General features: G+C 36.1%; 1 pseudogene; it reads left to right on the top strand.

Annotated features, from left to right (window-relative positions):
• The first annotated feature begins 16,348 nt into the window (after positions 1-16,348).
• On the top strand, positions 16,349-17,383 carry LOC113625820 (mesoderm-specific transcript homolog protein-like; annotated as a pseudogene).
• Positions 17,384-18,313: the final 930 nt, after the last annotated feature.

Raw genomic sequence — 18,313 nt, 5'->3', positions numbered from 1 at the left:
TGGCTGCATTGGGTCTTTGTTGCTGCATGTGGGCTTTCTCTAGTTGTGGTGAGCGGGCGCTACTCTTTGTTGCAGTGCACGGGCTTCTCATTGCAGTAGCTTCATTTGTTGCGGATCACAGGCTCTAGGCACGCAGGCTTCAGTAGTTGTGGTGCTCGAGCTCAGTAGTTGTGGCTCACGGGCTCTAGAGCACAGATTCAGTAGCTGTGGCACATGGGCTTAGTTGCTCCATGGCACGTGGGATCTTCCCAGACCAGAGCTCAAACCTGTGTCCCCTGCATTGGCAGGCAGATTCTTAACTGTTGCACCACCAGGGAAGTCCCTGTGTGTGGTTTTTGGATTAACCCAAGTCTTCATTTCTCTGGTGTAAATTTCTAGGAGGGCAATTTTGGGTCATATGGTAGTTGCATGCCAAACTTTTCCACAGTGGCTGTAATTTTCCACATTTCCAACAGCAGTATAAGAGTGACTCAGTTTATTCACATCATTGCCAGCATGTGGTATAACCTTTATTTTTTTAATTTTACCTATTCTTATAAATGTGTAGTGATATCTCATTGTGGTTTTAATTTGAATTTTCTTAAAGGTTAATCATATTGAACATCTTTTCCTGTGCCTATTTGCCATATATATATATATATATATATATATATATATATATATATATCCTCTTTTGTGAAATGTTTCTTCATGTCATTTTTCCTTTTCATGATTAAAAAAAAAACGGCTTGAAATCTAGCCTCTTAAATTTTTTTTAAGTGTACAGTACAATATTTTTAACTATAAGCATAATGATGCACAGCAGAGCTCTAGAATGTTTTTATCTATGTAACTGAAATTTTATACCCAATGAATGGCCCCCCAGCTCCTGGTGACCACCATTCTAATTTCTACTTCTGTGAGTTTGGTAACTTTATATAGCTCACATAAGTGGAATTATGCTGTATTTGCTTTTTTAAATAATTAATTCATTCATTCATTTTTGGCTGCATTGGGTCTTCATTGCTGCATGCGGGCTTGCTCTAGTTGTGGAAAGCGGGGGCTACTCTTCTTTGCAGTGTGCAGGCTTCTCATTGCAGGGGCTTCTCTTGTTGCAGAGCATGGGCTCTAGGTGCATGGGCTTCAGTAGTTGTGGCATGTGGGCACAGTAGTTGTGGCTCTCAGGCTCTAGAGCACAAGCTCAGTAGTTGTGGTGCACGGGTTTAGTTGCTTCACTGCAAGTGGGATCTTCCCAGACCAGGGCTCGAACCCGTATCCCCTGCAGTGGCAGGTGGATTCTTCACCACTGCACCACCAGAGAAGTCCCTCTATTTGCTTTTTTGTGACTGAATTACTATAATGTCTTCAAGATTCATCCATGTTTTCACATAGGACAGTATTTCCTTCATTTTTAAGATTAAATAATATTCCGTTGTATGTATATACTCCATTTTCTTTAACCATCCATCAATTGACATTTAATTCACTTCCATATATTGGCTATTGCAAATAATGCCGTAATGAACATGGGAGTGCAAATATCTCTTTCATATCCTGCTTTCAATTCTTCTGGATAAATATCCACCAGTAGGATTGCTGGATACTATGTTAGTTCGATTTTTAATTTTTTGAGGAATTTTTATACTGTTTTTCATTGTGGCTATACTATTTTATAGTCTCACCAACAGTTTGCAAGTGTTTTGATTTCTTCACATCTTTACTAACACTTTTTTTTTTAATATTTGATAATGACAATGACCATCCTTACAGGTGTGAAGTGATACCTCTGGTTGTGATTTTTGATTTGCATTTCTTTGAAGATTATTGATGTTGAGCATCTTTACATATAGATGTTGCCCATTTTTATGCCTTCTTTGGAGAACTGTCTATTCAAGTCCTTTGCCCAGTTTTCAATCAGGTTATTTGGTTTTATGGTATTGTGATGTAGGAGTTCCTTATATACTTTTAATATTAACCCTTTCTCTGATATGTAGTTTGTAAATACTTTTCTTTCTGTAGATTGCATTTTCATTCTTGATTGTTTCCTTTGCTGGGCACAAACTTTTTTAGTTTGCAGTCCATTTTGTCCATTTCTCTTTCATTGCCGGTGCTTTTATGTTATAACCAAGAAATCATTTCCAAGACCAAAATCATGAAGCTTCCCCTATGTTTTTTCAAGGAGTTTTATGGTTTCGGGTCTTACATTTAACTTTTTAAATTATTTGTTTTGTTTTTTGTGTGTAGTGTAAGATAAGTGTTAAATTTAAATTTCCTTCTTTTGCCTGTGCCTATATAACTTTCTCAACAGCACTTATTGTAAAGATTGCCCTTTCTTGGTTGTGTATTCTTGGCACAGTTGTGGAAGATAAGTTGACCACATATATGTTGGTTTATTTCTAGGCTCTCTATTCTGTTCTATCAATCTATATGTCTGTCTTTATGCCAGTACCATAAAATTTTAATTTGTTTTAATTTGTTATAGCTTTGTAATATGTTTTGAAATCAGGAAGTGTGAGGCCCCCAGATTTGTTCTTTCCCAAGATAGTTTTGACTATTCAGGGTTAATTTTGGCTCCATATGAATTGTAGGATTTTTCTTTTTATTTGTATAAAAAATACATTGTGTTTTGGACAGGGAATGCATGTAATATATAGATCACTTTGGGTAATATAGACATTTAAACAATATTAATTTTTCCAATCGATGAATACAGATTGTCTATTTATTTTTATCTTCCTTAATTTCTTTCATCAATATCTTGTACTTTATACCTAAGTATTTTATTCTTTTTATAAGTCAATTACAATAAACTTACTTTTGTTTGTTGATTTTGTATCCTGCAACTTTACTGAATTAGTTTATTAATTAGTTCTTATATCTCTATTTGTGAATTCTTTGGGATTTTTACATACAAAACCATGTCATCTATGAACAGAGGTAATTTAACTTATCCCTTTCTCATTTGGAATGCCTTTTACTTAAGTCATTTTTAACTGAATTTTATTCTTCTTATTATTGAGTTTTGAGAGTTCTTCATACAATCCAGATAATAGTTCTCTTTTATCCATTTGATTTGCAAATATTTTCTCCCACTAGGTAGCTTTTACTTCATTATTTTCACAGTATTTTTGTGGAGCAAACATATTAAAATTAAAGTTTGAATGCTTTCTGTTCTTTTGTATAACAATTAATTTTCTTTTTTTAACTGAATATAATCGACTTATAGCACTGTATGAGTTTAAGGAGTACAGCATAATCATTTGACTTACCTCCGTTATGAAATGATTATCACAATACGTTTGCTGAACTTCTATCATTTCATACAGATAAAAATTAAAGAAACAGGAAAAAAATATTTTTCCTTGTGATGAAAACTTGTAGCATTTACTCTCTTAACAACTCTTTTATAAAGCATACAGCAGTGATAATTATATTTATCATATTCTACATTACCTCCCTAGAACTTATTTATCTTATAACTGGAAGTTTGTACTTTTGACCTCATTTACTTAATTCCTACTCCTATTCTGCCACTGCCTCTGGTAACCACAAGTCTGATTTCTTTTTCTATGAGTTTGTTTGTTTGTTTTTGTAGTACAATTGACCTACAACTCTATGTTAGCTCCTGTTTTACAACATACTGATTTGATATTTCTATACATTACAAAATGATCACTATGGTAAGTCCAGATACAATGTCATCATAAAAAGATATTACACAGTTATTGACTATATTCCCTGCATTGTACGTTTCATACTCATAACTCATTTATTTTGCAAGTGGGAATTTTTACCTCTTAATTTCCTCATTTATTTAGTTCCACCCTCCAAATTCATCCTTCAAGCTCTCTCCTATTTGTTCTCTGTATCTATAACTCTGCTTCTCTTTTGTTATGTTTGTTCATTGTTTTATTTTTTTTGTTTTTGTTTTAGATTTCACATATGAATGAAATCATATGGTATTTATCTTTCTCTGTCTGGCATATTTCACTTATCATAATACACTCTAGATCTATCCATGCTATTGCAAACGGCTAGATTTCATTAGTTTTTTATGGCTGAGTAATATGTATATACCACATCTTTATCCACTTATTTATTGATGGACTCTTCCTGTGCTTGCATATCTTGGAAATTGTAAAAATAATGCTACTGTGAACATAGTGGTTCATATATCTTTTCTAATAGTGGCCTTATTTTCTTTGGACAAATACACAGGACTGGAATTGCTGGATCATATGGTAATTTTATTTTTAATTTTTGAGGAATCGCCATATCATTTTCCATAGTGTAACACCAGTTTACATTCCCACCAAAAATGCACAAGGGTTCCCTTTTCACACCATCCTGGTCAACACTTTGATTTGCATTTCCCTGATGATTAGTGATGTTGAGCATCTTTCCTTGTGCCTGTTATTCATGTGAACATCTTCTTTGGAAAAATGTCTAATCAGATCTCAGCCCATTTTTATTTTATTTTATTTATTTATTTTTTGTTTGTTTTTTTGTTTTTTGCTGTACACCAGCCTCTCACTGTTGTGGCCTCTCCCATTGTGGAGCACAGGCTCCAGACACGCAGGCTCGGTGGCCATGGCTCATGGGCACAGCCGCTCCACAGCATGTGGGTTCTTCCCGGACCGGGGCATGAACCCGTGTCCCCTGCATCAGCAGGTGGACTCTCAACCACTGTGCCACCAGGGAAACCCCCTCAGGTTGTTTGCTTTTCTGATGTGCAGTTGTATGAATTATTTAAATCTTTTGGCTATTATCCCCTTATTAGATGTATTGTTTGCAAATATATTCTCCCATTCAGTAAGTGGCCTTTTTGTTTTGTTGATAGTTTCTTTACTGTAGAAAAGTTTTTAGTTTGATGTAGTCCTATTTGTTTATTTTTGCTTTTGTTTCCCTAGTCTGAGGAGACATATCTATCTATCTATCTATCTATCTATATATATATATATATATATATATATATATATATATATATATATATTACTAAGACTGATGTCAAAGAGTATACTGCCTAAGTTTTCTTCTAGGAATTTTATGGTTTCAGGACTTACATTAAAGTCTTTATTCTATTTTGAATTTATATTTGTGCACGGTGTGAGAGAGTAGTCTGGTTTGATTTTTTGCATGTAGCTGTCTAGTTTTCCTAACACCATTTATTGAAAAGATTGTCTTTTCTCTCTTGTATATTCTTGCCTCCTTTGTCACAGATTAATTGCCTGTATAAATATGGCTTCTTTCTGGGCTTTCTATTCTGCTCCAATGATCTGTGTATCTGTTTTTATACCAGTACTATACTGTTTTGATAGTATAGTACTGGTATACTAGTACTATACTGTTTTGATAGCTTTGTAGTATGGATTGAAATCAGGGAGTGTGATATCTCCAGTTTTGTTTTTCCTTTTCAAAATTGTTTTGGCTAGTCGGTATCTTGTGTTTCCATAAATTTTTAGAATTATTTGTTCTAGTTCTATGAAAAATGCCATTGGTATTTTGATAGAGATTGCATTGAATCTATAGATTGCCTTGGGTATGTACCACGGCTTGGGTAGTATGGTCATTTTAACAATATTAAGTCTTCCAGTCCATGGACAGGGTATATGTTTCCATCTGTTTGTGTCATCTTCAATTTCTTTCATCAGTGTCTTATAGTTTTCTGAGTATAGCTATTTCACTTCCTTAGTTGTATTTATGCCTAGATATTTTATTCTTTATGATATGGTGGTAAATGGAATTGTTTTCTAATTTCTCTTTCTGATATTTTGCTGTTAGTTTATAGAAATGCAACAGATTTCTATATATTAATTTTGTAGCCTGCAACTTTACCAAATTCTCTATTGAGCTCTAGTAGTTTTTGGGTGGTGACTTTAGGATTTTCTATATATAGTATCACGTCATTTGCAAACAGTGACAGTTTTACTTGTTTCTTTCCAATTTGGACTTGTTTTGTTTCTTCTTCTTGTCTGATTGCTGTGGCTAGGACTTCAAATATCATGTTAAATAAAAGTGGTGAGGGTGTGCTTCCTTGCCTTCTTTCTGATCTTAAAGGAAATGCCTTCAGCTTTTCACTGTTGAGTACTATAATAGCTGTGGGCTTATCATATATGACCTTTATTACACTGAGGTATGTTCTCTCTATACCTACTTTGTTTAGAGTTTTTGTCATCAATGGATGTTGGGTGCTGTCAGAAAAATTATTCTGCTTCTATTGAAATGATCATATGATTTGTATTTTTCAATTTGTTCATGCAGTTCATCACAATGATTGATTTGATTATATTGAATTATTTTTGCATCTTGGAGATAAATGCAACTTGATTATGGTGTATGATCCTTTTACTCCATTGTTGACTTTGGTTTGCAAATATTTTATTGAAGAATTTTTATGTTCACCAGTGATATTGGGCTGTAGTTTTCTTTTTTCTCATATCTTTGTCTGGTTTTGGTATTAGGGTGATGCTGGCCTTGTAGAATGAGTTCAGAAGTGTTCCTTCCTGCTAAATTTTTGGAATTGTTTGAGAACGATTGGTGTTAACTCTTCTCTAGAAGTTTGGTAGAATTTCCCTGTGAAGTCATTTGGTCTTGGATTCTTGTTTCTTTTAAGTATTTTAAATTACTGATTCAAGTTCATTACTGGTAATTGATCTGTTCATATTTTCTATTTCTTCCTGGTTCAGTCTTGGGAGATTCTACATTTCCTGGAATTTGTTCATTTTTTTTAGGTTGTTCATTTTTTTGGCATGCAATTGTTAATAGTGATCTGTTATAATTTTTTGTGTTTTTGTGGAATCAGTTGTAATTTCCTCATTTTCATTTCTGATTTTATTGATTTTGGCCCTCTCTCCCTCTTTTCTCTTTCTTTCTTTCTTTTTTTTTTTTTTTTGTGCTACATGGACCTCTCACTGCTGTGGCCTCTCCTGCCATGGAGCACAGGCTCCAGACACACAGGCCCAGAGGCCATGGCTTATGAGCCCAGCTGCTCTGCAGCATGCGCGATCCTCCCGGACCGGGGCACGAACCCACACCCCCGCATTGGCAGGTGGACTCCCAACCACTGCACCACCAGGGAAGCCTTTTTTTTTCTTGATAAGTCTGACTAAAGTTTTATCAATTTTATTTTTCTTTTCAGAGAACCAGCTTTTAATTACATTGATCTTTCCTATTTTCTGGGGGGTGGCTGGGTTGTTTTGTTTTCCTCTATTTTATTTATTTCTCTTCAGGTATTTATGATTTCTTTCCTTCTACTAACTTTTGGTTTTGTTTGCTCTTCTTTTTCTAGTTTCTTTAGTTGTAAGATTGGGTTGTTTATTTGAGATTTTTCCTATTTTCTGCAGTATAAACTTACCTCTTAGAACTGCCTTTGCTGTGCCCATATATTTTGGATCATTATATTTTTGTTTTCATTTGCCTACAGGTATTTTATTGATTTCTTCATTGACCCATTAGCTGCTTAGTAGCATATTGTTTAGTCTCCATATATTTGTGGGTTCTTTTGCAGTTTATTTTTATTTTTTTCTTGTAGTTGATTTGTAGTCTCATAGGGCTGTGGTCAGAAAAGGTGCTTGATAAGATTTCAATTTCCTTAAATTATCTGAGATTGTTTTGTGTCATAGCATGTGGTCTATTATGGAGAATGTTGCATATGCCTTGAAAGAATGTATATTTTGCCGCTTTGGATGGAATATTCTATATGTATCTATTAGGTCCATTTGATCTAATGGCATTTAAGGCAAATGTTTCCTTATTGATTTTCTGTCTGGATGATTTCTTCATTGATGTTAAGTGGAATGTTAAATTCCACTAATATTAGTGTGTTACTATCAATATTTCCCTTGATGTATATTAATATCTGTTTTATGTATTTAGGTGCTCATATGTTGGGTGCATATATATTTACAATTGTTATATCTCCTTCTTGGATTGATCACTTGATCATTATGTAAGGTCCTTCTTTGTCTCCCATTACAGTCTTTGTTTTAAAGTCTACTTTGATTTAACTATTGCTACCCCAGGTTTTTTTTCATTTTCATCTGTGTAGAATAACTTTTCCATCCCTCATTTTCAGTCTGTGTATTTCTTTAGATTTTGAAATGAATCTTTTGTAGGCATCATATATATGGGTCTTGTTTTTGTATCCATTCAGTCACTTTATGTATTTTGATCTAAATATTTAATCCATTTATATTTAAAATAATTATCAATAGGTATGTACTTATTGCCATTTTGTTAATTGTTTTGGGGTTACTTTGTAGTTCTTTTCTGTTCCTTTCTACTTTTATTCTCTTCCCTTATTATTTCCCTTATAAAACTTATCTTTAGTGTTATATTTGAACTCCTTTCTGTCTTTTGTGTGTGTATCTATTATACATTTTTGGTTTGTGGTTACCATGAGGTTTATATATAGCAATATATGTATATATACACATGATTATTTTATTTTGGTGATCTCTAATTTCAAATGCATTTTAACATCCCTGAGTTTTTACACACCTGCAACCATTTACTGTTTTGACATATCTTTTCGTTTTGAATATCCCTTAACTACTTGTGAATATTAATGATTTTACTACTTTTGTCTTTTACTCTTCCTACTAGCTTTGTACATAATTGACTTACTATTTATTTACTAACTTTTATTTGTTTGTTTGTTTTGTTTTCAACTTTAAATACAGTTTTACTTAAGACATTGAATTTTCCACTTACAATCAAGTGCTTATAAAAGTGCAGTTATTTCCTTTTCTTGTGCACACTTTCCATGTTCAAGAATCAAGAATGCTCAGTTATTTACTATAGCAGCTCAACTGTAAAATTGCCATGAAATTTGCTACAAAGTTGGGTCCTTCAATGTTTTGCATGAAACAATGCTTAATCTATGCTAGGTTGGCTTAATCAACCTCTTCAGTGTTGGGCCCAAAGGAGACACCACCAGACAGAGGAGCTCCACCACTAGGGAAGCCCACAGGCATTCCTCCTGGCATTCCTCTTTGCATGCCTCCTGTGCTCTGATACAGCTTGGTAATGATGGGGATACAGAATTTTTCCATTTCTTTCTGCTGATCTTCAATAATACCTTTATATTTGCCTTTACCACTGGAATTTTTCCTTTTCTATTATTCATATTTCTAGTTGTTGCCATCTCTTTTTCACTTAGAGAAGTTCCTTTTAACATTTCTTGTAAAGCTAGTTTGGTGGTGCTGAACTCTTTTAGTTTTGCTTGTATGTAAATCTTTTGATCTTTCCATCAAATCTGAATTAAAGTCTTGCCAATTAGAGTATTCTTGGTGGTAGGTTTCTCCCTTTCATCACTTTAAATATATTGTGCCACTCTCTTCTGGTCTGCAGAGCTTCTGCTGAAAAGTCAGCTCATAACTCCTAATGGGACTTCCCTTGTGTGTAACTTGTTGCTTTTCCTTTGCTGCTTTTAATATTCTCTCTTCATCTTTAATTTTTGCAATTTTTAACTACAGTGTGTCTTGGTGTGGTCCTCTTTGGGTTGATCTTGTGTGGGACTCTCTGAGCTTCCTGGACCTGGATGTCTGTTTTCACTCTCAGGTTAGGGAAGTTTTCAGCTATTATATTTTCAACTATGTTCTCTGCCCCTGCCCCTTTCTCTCTCTTCCCCTCCTGAGACCCTGGGACCCCTATCATGTGAATGCTAGTATGCTTGATGTTGTATCAGAGGTCTCTTAAACGAAGCTTATTTATTTTTATTCTTTTTTTTTTTTTTTTTCCTTTTTCTTCTATTCACCTTCAGTGGTTTCCACTACTCTGTCTTCTGGCTCGCTGATCCTGTCTTCTGAGTCATTTAATCTACCATTGATTTCTTCTAGTGTATTTTTTATTTCAGTTATTCTACTCTTCAGCTATGTTTCATTTGTCTTTATATTTTTAACTCTTTGTTATAAACCTCTAACTTTTTACTCTATCATCTAATCTTCTCTCAATTTCTTTCAGCATCTTTATCATCATTACCTTGAACTCTTTGCCAGGTAGATTGCTTATGTCCACTTCAATTAGTTCTTCTTCTTGGATTTTAACTAGTTCCTTTATTTAGAAAATAGTCTTCTGTTGTCTCATTTTGCCTAATTCACTGTTTTTATTTCTATGTATTATGTAGGTTGATTTCATTTCCCAGCCTTGGAGAGTGACCTTTTGTAGGAGATGTCCTATGTGTCCCAGCAGCACACACTCCTCTGGTCATCAAAACTGTATGCTATTGGGCTGCCCCCTACGTGGCTCTGTGGTTCCTTTTTGTGTCTAGCTGACTACTGTGGGAAATCTTGTAGTCGTGGATAGCCCCCAGTCTGGTTGGTTAACAGACCCTGCATTATGTAGAGGCTGCTGGCCAATTGTGGGTAGGGCTGGCTCATGAGGTAGCTGGCTGCAGCCCCAAATACCTTACGCTAACACTATCTCCAGGACCCCCAGGACCCTGCAGCAAGAGACCCTGGAATCTGACTCTGTCTACCAGTAGCCAGCATTATCCCCAGGTACACCCTGGGCCCCAGACTGACCACGAGCAGACAGACACAAGCTCCAAGCCACCTAGGACCCCTTAGCTGACCACCCTGGGATCCAGCCATACTCAGCATTGGGCTGACATCAGCTTTGAACACCCCAGACTGTAGCTTACTGTATCAGGAACTGGCTCCACCCACCAGCAGGACAACACTAGATCTGGGACCCCTAGCTCTGCAATCAACCACCCTAGGACTCAGCCCTGCCCAACAGTGGGTCAGCACTTGCCCTGGTTGCAGGGCCTGTGGATCCCAGATTTGCTATCAGTCCCACTGGTGAGTGGGCACTGGGTTTGTAGAGCTGGCTGTGGGGCCCCAAGGGGTCCTGTGGCTAGTGTCAGTGCACTAGTGTGTGGGGCTGGGTCATGGGCCCTCTGGTGGACAGGGCTAGGTTTGGGGTGGCTGTGGGCTCAGGGTTCTTAAGGCACCTGGCCTAATGGTGGAAGGAACTGTGTCCTCTCTTGGATAACTGCTTGGTCTGAAGCTTCCAGTACTGGTGCCACCAGCCATGGCTGGTGGGCAGGACTAGGTCCCACAGCTAATGAGCCAGAGTGAGGATTCCAAATTGGTGCTTGCCAGCACCAGCATCCTCATGTTAGAATGAGCTCCCCAAAATGGCTGCTGTCAGTGTCTATGTCCTCAGGGTGAGCTCCAGTTGCTTCCTAAGCCTCTCCAAGTTCATTAGGTGGTTTGACCCAGGATCCTTTCAAATTATTGCATCTCTCTTGGGTCCCAGATCATATGAGATTTTGTGTGTGCTCTTTAGGAGTGGATTCTCTTTCCCTCAGCTCTCTGGATCTCCCAAAAGTAAGCCCAGTGGCTTTCAAAGCCAAAGTTCTCTGGTCTTATCTCCTGATTCAGGATCCCCAGTTTGGGTAGCCCAATGTGGCACTTGGACCCCTTACTCCTTGGGGAAAACTTCTACAATTGTAATTATCCTCCTGTTTGTAGGTCACCCACCTGAGGGTATGGGTCTTGACTATACTGCATCTCTGTCCTTCTTACCTGTCTTGTGGTTTCTTCTTTATTTCTTTAGTTATGGAATATCTTTTCTGCCAGTCTTCTGGACTTCCTCATCAATTGTTGTTCTGTAAATAGTTGTAATTTTGGTGTGCCTATGGGAGGAGGTGAGCTTAGGGTCTTCCTACTCTGCCACCCTAGCCACTCCCTGAGGAATTTTTCTATTATGGACATTTTCCTATTATGTTATGGGTCTCTGGATCTTATATAAGCCATCTCTTTTAGATGTTTTTTCTGATACTGTTTTTGCTTGAGAAAGGTTGGGCACTCTCTCCTTAATACCAGGTGGAAGTGAAATTGCAGGTTCCTCACTCAGTCTCTATTGATACCCAAGGTTGGGGAGGGGCTTCATTACAGCTGGTCAAAGATGGGATCTTTATTTCATCTCCATAACCACTGTGGTGGATGTGTATATATTATTGCTGTGCAAAGTTGAATGTCCTGACTCTCCAGTAGACAAGCTCTGAAACTACCTACTGTAAAGAGGGAGGGATACTCTATTCCTTCAGGGTGGACATGGAAGTTCAGGTTCTGCATGTTGTTTCCAGTGATACCACGTGAGGGAGAAGATAACTTGTTACTGCCAGGAAGAGGTGAGAACCCTGGCTCCCTACTTGGCCTTTTTGATACTACTCAAACAGTATAGTTGAGTACATCCTCACAAACCCTCAAGGTTGGAAGTTCAGGTTCCCCTCATTGCTTCTGCTGGTGTGGGAAGGGTTGAGATTTTGTTTTTTTCTGAGGTGTTTACAATTAATAGCACTGTTATTATCTAAAAATATTTACTTTTTGCTAAGTTTCTCCTTTACCTAGAGAGAGCAAGCTTTGGTTGGGCTGTTTTTGATTGTGTCTGTTGGTGTTTTTAATTCTCAGCTTTTTCAGCTTAAAGTCTTTGATTTATGAGGTAAAAAGAAAACCCAGGGAACTCACCACTGTGTTGTTCCTTGGATCTTAAGTTTCCTAGCTTCCCTGTCTCCTTCTTTTTCTTTAAGTCTTAAAATATTTTATATACAACGTCCAGGATTTTTAGTTGTATTTAGCAGAAAATGTAGGACAAATGTATGTCTACTTCATTTTTTCAGAAGTGGTAGTTAAGTTTATATTTTAAGACACTTTTTGAAAGACACATTTTTATTTTCCATATCACATTTGTAGGAACATTTATATCAATTTCAACTACAATAAAAGAAAGCATCTTTATAACACTTTTCTTCTATTGATACTTAGTAATAATGAAGGGAATATGCTTGATTTATCATTCTGGAGAGAGATCGGGTTATATATTTAATGTCTATTGTTTTAGTATGTTTGCCTTGAAATAGGAGGAAAGATTAATCAATCTAGAGAATTAACAATTAGACCTTGCCTTAGTCTATACTATTTGAATAATCAGCTTGTTCAGGAAAATTATTAACAAGAGCTACTTAGTAAGCCTTTCAAAATTTAAATGTTTGGAGGCGAAATGTAGAAAAATAGGCCAATCTGGAAAATTGATTACAATTATTTTTAATGTCAGCTTGAAATTTGTTCAAATTTGTGAAAGTAATCAACTGACCTTTGAGAGTTTACTCAAATATACAAAAATACAATTGAAATACATTACAAAATATGGAAAATGTTTTATTTATTGAACTGTTAATATGGGATGGAAAATACCTTCAGGAGTTTTGAACTTTACAATGATCTTCATTTGGCCATGTGTCCCTTCCTTTTATCCTCTGTCACCATTACTGTACTGAAGGATATACAAGAGAATAAAAATATCAACATCAGTTTTTGAAGGATTACCCAGACATGGAAAGGAAGGCACACATATTACTGTTTAAATCAAGCTTTTTTATTTTGAGGTTATTGTATATTCACATGCAGTTGTAAAAGATAATATAGAGAAATTCCATGTACTGTTTACCCAACTTCTCCTAAAGTTGACATCCTTCAAAAACTATAGGACAATATCCCAAATAGAATATTGGCATTGATACAGTCAAGAAACAGAGCATTTCTATAACCATCCAGATGTCTCATGTTGTCCTTTTATAGTCATATCTGCTTTCTTCTCACTCATTTCTCCTTAACTTCTAACAACCACTAACTTGTTATCCATTTCTATAATTTTGTCATTTCAAGAATATTATTTAAATGGAATTATACTGTATGTAACCTTTAGGGATTTGTTTTTCACTCAGCATAATTCCCCAGAGATTCAGACACATTTTTGTGTTTTTTAATGTTTTTTTCCTGTTTATTGCTGAATAGTATTCCCTGATTTGAATGCACCATAAGATTGTTTAATCATTCTCATATTAAAGAACATCTGGGTTGTTTCCAGGTTTTGGTTATTATTAGTAAAGTAACAACTTTATTAAACATTAAAGTACAGGTTTTTATGTGAACATAGGTTTTCATTTCTCTTGAATAAATTCCTAGGAGAGATATTTCTGGTGGTTAGCTGTTTACATATCACTACTTACCTATCAGACTGACAAACATAAAAAATATATATACACTGGCAACACCAAATGCTGATGAGGATGTAGAGAAACGAACACTCAACCCTTGCTGATGAAGAGGTAAAAACATATAACCACTCTAGAAAACACTTTGGAAGTTCCTTCAAAATCACAAATCAATTTTTGGTCAACTTTTTGGAGCTCATGACAGGCTCCCAGGTATCTGGAACTGTGGAGTTAAAACAGTCCTTTGGAGAAGCAGTTTCTACAGTTTCTATTGTTTAGCTCCACACGTAAAAAAAAAAAAAAATTAAGTACACCTTAATAAATACACACTTACATGCAAATTATTTATATACCCTATGGTTCTAGTACAAAATGTACATTGAAAAATATATACAATATATACATTTTTAAAAATACATAAAAATGAATGTAAATCAAATGTCAAAATTCTAATTTAATTATTTGTGTATTTTTTTCACCACACACCGGTGGCTCACCCAACATAGTCCTTAGTGTTATTCCCAAATGTGGAGATAGCCAATTTAGAGTCACATAGCATAGCAGCTCAAGTAGAAAATCTATGCATTAGAGTAAATGAAGCATTCCCCTTTTGGTCTCTAGTCCAATTGTCTTCTACAAGGATATTAGAGTGTGAGCATTGAAATCCACAATGGTTGGAGGTTTATTCTTTCATGGAGTTTGGAGAAATCACAAACCTGTAAAAGTCTGAGTCTTCAGCAGCAGCAGTCAAAGAGTTTTGTAATTTATGGAGTATCTCCTGTCACTGTAGTAATATAAGCAGGAATATATTTTAGGTCCAGTATACCCAAAATAAATATTAAGGCTATATTATGGCTAACTCATTGTCCTAAATTATTTTCTGATATATTATTTTTAGAGAAAATTAGTTACCTCTTATGGAGTCTATGGAAGTCAATGACTATTCTATTTAGTACATATTGATCGTTTTCTTAAGATCCAGATTAAGAATTATAGCAGGTGAGCTGGAGTACTGTTTCATGCCAGAAAGAGATGTTGATACAATATTTTCAAATGGAGAAAGTACTTCTAGCAGAAGAGTAGAAGGTAAGGGAGTTTGGAGGCAGTGAACAGGCAGTCATTTAACCATGACAGTTGGTATTGGTCCCAGGTATCTCTGTGGCAGTCCAGAAGAGGATACTGGGTTAAATAAAGCATATGAAGATAGAAGAATGATTATAAAGTTTATTTATTGTGATAAGCAGGGGTTGTTGACTCAATTATTTTAAGTTAGGGAGGTCAAGTAACCAAAGATCAACCAAAAAGATGGTGAACTGCTGTCAATTATGTGCAGCCAGTTCCCCAGGATGGACTTTTATTAAAATAAGTCAGTCTGAGTGACTTCCAACTTAAAACAATTTTCATATCAAGGCCACAGTACTTATAAAAGTTTCAGAAGGAACTAATCCTTCACTTTGGGGAAGAGTTCAAAGTGTCTTTGCTCAATAGACATGATGATTTTGTATTTCTATAGAACCATAATGAGCAGAAAATGGCTTCAGTGTTTTGTTTTGTTTTGTTTTGTTTTTTTTGTATTTCCAAGCATATTAGAGGAATGGGCAATCAGTTTCATAACTGAGTTAAGAGAGCCCGAAGGAATATGCCTACTATTTCTTCGCAAAATTGGAAATAAAAACAAAAAAAAAACAATAAATACCTCAACAATAGAGCTCCCTGCCCTAGTGAGAAAAAAATCTAGTCAAAATTACACCTGAGGCCATCCCTGGTGTAGAAAGGAAAGAAACATTGTCTTAGTTTTCATCACGAATATGGGTTCCATATCAAAATCATTAAATGCTTCACATCCTTCTAGCACTGTTAGAGAAATAGACAAACATTTGCTAAAGTACTAATATTCTCCAAAGAGTGCTTACAGTTGAAATAAAACTTACACAAGAACACAAAATTAAAAGACATGCACCTTAATAGGATAAATCAAGGGATTTGTTACCAGGCTAGATATTGAGCTTGTTAATATTAAATTTAGAAAGAAAAAAGACTCTCTTCAAGGTAACTTATTTATGCAATGACTCAGTATTATGACTTTAGATTCCTTTAAATCAAAACAATCAGGGAATAAATAGTTAACTACATCACTTATGTGAGGTGATGACCATATTAATTGTCTTGATCTTGTTAATCATTCCACAATGTATATGTATATCAAATCATCAAGTTATACACTTTAAATATATACAAATTTTTATGTCAATTATTCCGCAATAAAGTTAGAAAAAAAAGAAAAAAATAATAAAAACACTTAAAGACAGCAGCAACAGGTGTCCCCCAAACATGGAGTCTTGAAGCCCAAGTCTTACCAGAATCAGGATGAGGGAGTGGTGGGTTTAGGTGGGGCTATTGGCTATGCCCCTGCTTGCGGCCTATCTGCACATCACCGCCCCTCCTTTCCTCTGTTTTTCACTCATGGAAGTCACCAGGCACCCCCAGCCACCCCCAGCTTTCCTCTGTTTTTCACTCATGGAAGTCATCAGGCAATTTTTTTTACCTAAAAGGGACTGAGTATCTTCTACTAAGACTCTGTGGGTGTGGTTTGAAGTCCGGAGATAGTCGTACTTTTATATGGTTTTACAATGTCCAGCTATGATTGGTGCAAGATATGGGAAGTCTGACCCTCAGGTTTCATCGAGTGATTGTCCTCAATTTCCTAGGTTTTGGCTTCAGTGACAAACCAAGACCACATGACTATTCCATATTTGAGAAGGCCAGCATCATGGAGGCGCTTTTGTGGCATCTGGGGTTCCAGAACAGTAGGATCAACTTGTTGTCTCATGCCTGTGGGGATATCTTTACTCAGGAGCTGCTCTATAGGTTCAAGCAGAATAGATCTGGTCAACTTACCATTAACAGTCTCTGTCTGTCAAATGGAGGTATATTTCTTGAAGCTCACCTTCTTCTCCTTCTCCAAAACCTTCTCAAAGATGGAGGCATGCTGTCACCCATCCTCACGTGACTGATGAACTTTGTATTCTCTTGAGGTCTCTCCTCAGATTTGGGGCTGTACACCTGACCCTCTGAGAGTGAGAGTGAGCTGTGGGACATGTGAGCAGGGATACGCCACAATGACAGGAACTTGGTTATCAACAGTCTTTTGCAGTATATCAATCAGATGAAAAAGTTTAGAAGACACTGGGTGAGAGCTCTTGTCATTGTATCTATTCCCATTCATTTTATCTAAGGGCCATTGGATCTGGTAAATCCCTATCCAGAGTTTTTGGAGCTGTACAGGAAAATGCTGCTGCAGTCCACAGTGTCATTCTGGATGACCATATTAGCCACTATCCACAGCTAGAGGATCCCATGGGCTTCTTGGATACATATATGGGCTTCATCAACTCTTTCTGAGCTGGAAAGGGTAACTTCCCTGTATTACCTCCCCTATTCCCTTATCTGTTGTGTATTCCACTTAGGAAGAAATGCCACAAAAATCTCCTGGTTACCAAACACTATTCTCTCACAAAAGTCCACCTGACTCACACTGGTGAACAGCATATACTAAAAGGCTAGCAGAAACTCTATGGGTGACCTAATAGTTCACCTCCCATTCCTTTGACATCTGATCAGGTGTGACATCTGATCAGGCCTTTGTCTTTGTGTTATTAGGAAATTCTGATGGGCATACTACTCACCGATACAGAAAGACAGACAGACATTCTTTTGCATAAAAGTATTTGAAACACTTCTATGGACTTTTCTGAAATATTATATTTAGAAATGCTCATTTCTGGCCCAACCCTGATTGAAATTACGTGTAGTAAAGAATAAGGAAGTGCCACCTTAACCTTGCCTAGAATGGCTTTAAGTTCTCTAAGCAATACAACTTTAACTGAGAGCAAGTCTCCCTTGTCATAACTTTGGATTTAGTTTAATTAGCTTCTTCTAATTGAAGACATTTTGTTAGATTTTGATTTAAATAAAGCAGTATTCTAAGTATACTTTAAGACTATGATTTACCTACATGTATTTTACATATATATTTTTTCTTTTATAAGGATACTAAACCAGCAGACACTTACTCTGGCAGAGTAGTTTAATGTTATTAAACATGTTTTATTTCTGAATAAATTGAACTAAATCCAAAATATTTACATAATTTCCTAAAACCACAGGACATTAAGGACAGTAGCATCTGTGTTGGAGATTTACCATTATTTGCTATTAGAACTGGTCTTTCCAACTAATAACAGCTGGACTCTTCATACCTCAGTGCTTAGAAGCATGTCTCTCCTGAGCTAGAGTGGAGAGGAAGGGAACATTGTATAGTCCAAGTTAGCA

The sequence above is a fragment of the Aethalodelphis obliquidens genome, unplaced genomic scaffold, assembly GCF_003676395.1.
Source record: "Aethalodelphis obliquidens isolate GAN/ISIS:26980383/991018 unplaced genomic scaffold, ASM367639v1 scaffold16, whole genome shotgun sequence".
NCBI classification, from domain to species: Eukaryota; Metazoa; Chordata; class Mammalia; order Artiodactyla; family Delphinidae; genus Aethalodelphis; species Aethalodelphis obliquidens.
Note: the sequence above shows the minus strand (reverse complement) of the source record. Positions and strands in the feature narration are given on the sequence as shown.